Raw genomic sequence first — 5417 nt, forward strand, 5'->3', positions numbered from 1 at the left:
ACATTTTGTGAGAGCAAAAGAAGGAAGAACACACAAACTGGAAAAAAGCAGCAAGTGAAAGATGGAAAAACCATCACAAAGGGAGAAACCAGAAATTGCAACAGTGAGCTAAAGGAGCAGGGAATGTGTGGCAGCGGATTAAAGAGGTCTGAATTGGATTCAAGACTATGCAGCTTTGAGCTTTGGCACCTGACATATACTAGAGCTGGTGGTGGGCTTCTGAGCAGAGCTTTGGGCACCAGCACTCATTATTTTACAAATTAAGCACTGACTGGAATGTAATCGGAATGTTTCATTGAGAACTCATTCATAAACCTGTAGCCCTGGAGGAAGTCCTCATATTCCACCAAGAAATGATGCAGTCATTGTGGCAATGTAAGTGTGCAAACTTACCACATCAGCATTAGTGGATTTGCAGCACCTAACGACAATTCACACAAATGTAGCCACACAGAAAACACACTGTAACAATTGATCTACTGCACTATATGTAACTGGGAGCATGCATCCCGGCAGAAAGGGTGTTGCATCACTGAAGGTGTAAAATGTTTTGTCAAAGGCATTGAATATGTGCCTGGCCTTAGCTGAGGTTCTGACCTGCAGATGTCTGGTTGAACGACACTCTTGTGTCCATACATCTATCCTCCAAAGGCTATCAACCATGATATCATGGGGTGGCGATTGCTGACTTGCCAGAACACACCGAATCATGCCACTAAAGAACAACCGGTACCTACTACAGGACTTCATCCCACTCTTGTCTGCTGCTACTTTGGTCAACATTTGGCAGGCTGTACGATCTGGACCCCTCTTCACTTCACAACGATATACTGACCACCCAACCTAAATGCTGTTGAAAAGTGTTTGAGCTTGATATATTTTTGACAAACTAGTGCTTTTACCAAGAAATTTCCCTCATGATGCACCTCAGTACCAGAGTTGTTACATGTTCTTACTTGTGACCTTCTTTCAGGGCACAAGTCCTAAAAATAGAAGTGAGGGGACACTGACGTCACAACAGGAAGTGACGTTACGAAAGGAGGCTTGCACCATCAGACTCATTGCCTCCCCTCGTCCACCCTTTAGATGCAATTGCATCAGAGAAGCCAGCGCATGAGCAGCGTACTGAATGAGCTCCGATCTCGCCCCAGAGAGGCCAAAGAGTGAATGTGTGGCTCCATTTGCTCCAGTTATTGAGCTCCCAGTAAAATAAGTGGGGGGACGCTGTCCATCCGCATGGTACCCCGACTCGAGCCCTGCCTTCTTTGTTCCCTATTGCCCGGAGCGTGTCACCTGGGCAACCCTTGTTTGTCCAGGGAAAAGTGCAAGTGTCAAAGGTTTTCCACCTGTAGCTGTCAACCAATGAAACACATTTAATACACTAACCCGTTGCAGCCACATCTAGAATTCTGCTTATAGTCAAGCCCCATTGACAAAGTAAGAGACGGCATTGTTTATCAGAGATGCCACTGAATGACTTGATCTCTTTTTTCTCCTACTATGTCTGGCAAAGCACATATGCTTGAACAGAATTTCAACTGTCTGTGAAATGCATCAATTGATCTTTCTTGATATTGACATTTTTTCTCAGCTTGAACCTTTCAAATTCTTTGTTAGCCTGAGCGCTACAACGAGCCATAAACTAGAGGTGAGTGATGCCTATCCTAGCTTAGATGGAGGTCCTCTGGGACTCTCAACCACAAACCGAGCCGAGCTTTTGTGTGGCTTCAATCCACAACCCATTCAGTAATATTATGTGCCAAGAATTAAATACAAAGCATGAACCTTTGCTCTAAAAGCAAAGAGATGTCCATATATGGCTGAATTGCACAACGTGATACCAGAAATTCTACAACTAATCCCAGCTACCCAGCTTTACCAAATTGTGTCATACTGGGCAAATATGTTATTTCACTGTGCCTTCTTTTACTTCATTATTGCATACGAAAGAATTTTAAAATATGGGTGCTCAGGATCATTGCTGTACAAAAACATCTTGTTTAATATAAAGATTACAATGTTCTTGCAATTATAATATGAATGTAGGCCATATATAGCGTGCAGATGACTACTGACTTCCGTTTCAGTACACTAATGGCATTTCCGTCTGGGTACTGAGGGCATGAACTTTTATAAACTCAAGTTAAAACAACATCTCTTTTGAGAAAAAAAATGCCTCTCAGTGCAGTGATGTAATCTTATGTACTGAGGGTGGAATCATTCCACGTTTCTGTTTTTAAATTTTTAAGATATTGTATCTTATTTTTACATGATGCATATTTAGGGTCTGACTGCGACACAATATAGGCCTGGCCACGTAAATAAGCAGCAGCAAAAACATAGTGTCTCAGGTTGTCAAATTGGGACAGTTTTGACCTTGTAAAGACATGCTGTATAAGAGCTCTGCAAGGTATGGAAGAGGGCAGGTTTGAGCTTGCAGTAGGCAATGCTTGTTTTAATCCCAGAGAAATCAAGGAAAAGCCGCACACCGGTCAAAAAAGCGGGCCACACACTGCCTTGTCAGACCATCCCATCGAGCACTCATTTCTGCAACTCTCCACAGTAAAGATATGATTACAGGTGGAGGAAGCGAGCCTTTGAAATAAAACAAATAAGCTTTGTAGAATAATCACCCAAAACTTTTTAACAGAATTCTGTCGGCTTTCAAGCGCAGGAAAAAAGCCATAGCCGCTGCAGGCACAACTCTTACAAAGTCATACTTAAGTTTAAAAAAACGACTTTAAAAATTACCAAACTGTGCTCGAATTAAATTTGAACATAATGTAAAATTAGAAATGGAAAACCATTCTTACTCCGTTTATTGTTTAGCAAACAAGCTATATGAAAATTGACATCGATGCCTCTAAATGTATGCTATTTGTGTTCTTAGAAGTGAACTACACTTTTGTTTAGCGTGCACTGGCTCTTTTGATTCTTGTTAAAGAATCGGAAAGGCTCAGCCTCCTCCTTTATCAAAGAGAAGGAAAGAGCGGGCGTCAGGGCGTTCCCTTGGTCACCGGCCTGCATAACAATGCGCTCTTGAACTAGCAGCCCTGAAACACCTTGAAACCTTGACCGGCGCAGACTGGGGGGATGGGCAGTGCTACAGCAGAATACACACACTTGCATCATGATGACAGAGAACCGGCAAACAGCAAAACCTGTGACTGGCTTGAAACTTCCACAGCAGCCAGAATGAGAAGGAAACCTGCAAAAAATGTAACATTTTCAAAAGCGCCATGAAGCCTTATTGTAAGGAACCTGCATATTATTGTCAAGAAATAGATGACAAATTCCAGGGCATCTTAGTGATTTAATGGGAGCAGTGCACGCTGTAAAAAGAACAGAAAGTGTTCACCTTTCGGAGCAAAGTTGAAACTCTTTAAATATATGTTTTTGGGCTTCTGCATTGTACGTTTGATGAGCATTTCGTAATCATTTTTGTCACAGCCTTTGGGTATTTTTATATATAAGTGAGGAGGGCTTCATTTCTTAAAATGAGCAATCTGCCAATGACGTCTCTATTTTTAAAATCATTGACATTGTATTTTTTAAGAATGTTTCCCGCTTCTGCATCTAACATTTAGATGCCTAATTCGTTTTTTTACTGCATTTCCTTCATAGTTAATGCAATTTTATTTAGTACAGCGCTCCCACGTCTTTGAGGCCTGGTCCCTGCTATACAAAACCATGTATATTTTTCAAAAATGAATTGTTTATCAGCTTCTTGAAACATCCATTACTATTCCAGATAAACTGACTTACTAGCTTAAAAGATGGGCAATCACCCTGGTTTATGAGCAGAGTTTATGGATGACAGGAGTATAACCATGAAAAGGAAGCCCTAAAAGCACACATAGGGCTGGGTTTTTCATAAGTGCGGACAAGTGTACCCCTTGCATTTAACCTGAAAATTGGAGCACCTGTCAAAGATGAGCCAAGGAACTCCTAAGGAAACACATGCACCTCTGTAAAGGACAGAGAGCAACAAATCAGCTTCTCCCAAATGGGAAGATATTTCAAATGCCACTGAACAGTGCATGACTTAAAACATTATAGATAACAATGTACTGTCACAGTTTAACTGTTTTTTGTCAAAGTCGTTTTTATTGTGGTTTCCAAAACATGACTCCAGGCACAATCCGCCCACATGCCCTCGCAGGGTCTCTCCGAAGTGCAAATCACAACAGTCACATCACTGGCAAACAGTAAATCGAAGTGCCACTTAGCCCCCGTGTACCCAATCTTAGTCCATATCATAATTGAAGGGGTCGGTGTTGGAGTGAATGGGGAGCAATTGTCACGTCCATTACAGGGGACCATCAGCAAGAGCAATGTCATGTCCCTGAGCGTCTCTTCGCTCATTCCTCCATCTATGCTCCCTCCTTCACCAAAGCGCCAGTATGTGCCTCCGGCACGCCATGACCCCAAAGCACTCGAGGAAGTTCGTCGGTGGGTAGTGCATCAAGAGCCAAACAATAGAAAAGGGTGATAACAAAGGAATACGTACCCCAACTCGTCCCACCTCCCCCCAAACTCTACCCCCCCTCTCCTCCCCAGTGGTGGTGTTGCGGCACAATAGAGTGTTTCACCGTAGAGTGAATCTTAGATTTGGAATAGGTGAAGGGCCCTGATCGTGGAAGGGCAAACCGCCGATGGCAGGCCCTTCGAAAGGAAGGAGACCAAGGGACCCCACCGGTATTCAAAGTTTTTGAAATCCTCACGGGCTATGTCAGACATACGCTCTAAGCTCATCAATTGCCACAGGCGGGAGTGCCACAGGGATATCGCCGGTGCTTCCTTCTTCTTCCACGCTGCCGCTATAGCCAGTTTAGCAGCCCCCAGACATAGCCACATAATTCTCTTGTCGGCCCTGGTTTGATGTTCTAGTGTAGGGTCTCTAATGCCAAGTAGGGCCTCTGCCATGGAGGTTGGGAAGGGATACCCCAGGATGGTTTTTATCTGCGCCAGGATTTCCTCCCAAAATGGCCGAATGGAGGGGCAGTCCCACCAGATGTGTTGGAAATCCCCCAGGAGGCCACATCCCCTCCAACATCGATCCGACGTGCCGGGAAATATTTTGGCTAGTTTGGACGGGTACAAGTACCAGTCCATCATTACTTTCAGATGGGGTTCTCTCAGAACTGTGGATTGATTAAACTCAAAGACATCTGACCATAGGTGGCTCCAGTCGTCTTCTGAAATGTTGCGTTGGGCCATTCCCTCCCATCAGGCCAGATATCGCGGGCGGGGGTTAGTCTGTGTGGAGAGTAGAAGCCTGTATAGAGCCGAAATAGCCCCCTTCATGGATTTAGTTTTAACGAGGAGTAATTCAAATTTAGTGAGAGGTCTGGTGGCTCCCTCCCTGATCCGGAAGTCGAGGGCCCAATGTAGTAACTGTGCGTGATGGTATCACT

This window comes from Lissotriton vulgaris, unplaced genomic scaffold (assembly GCF_964263255.1).
Source record: "Lissotriton vulgaris unplaced genomic scaffold, aLisVul1.2 SCAFFOLD_7045, whole genome shotgun sequence".
Taxonomy (NCBI): Eukaryota; Metazoa; Chordata; class Amphibia; order Caudata; family Salamandridae; genus Lissotriton; species Lissotriton vulgaris.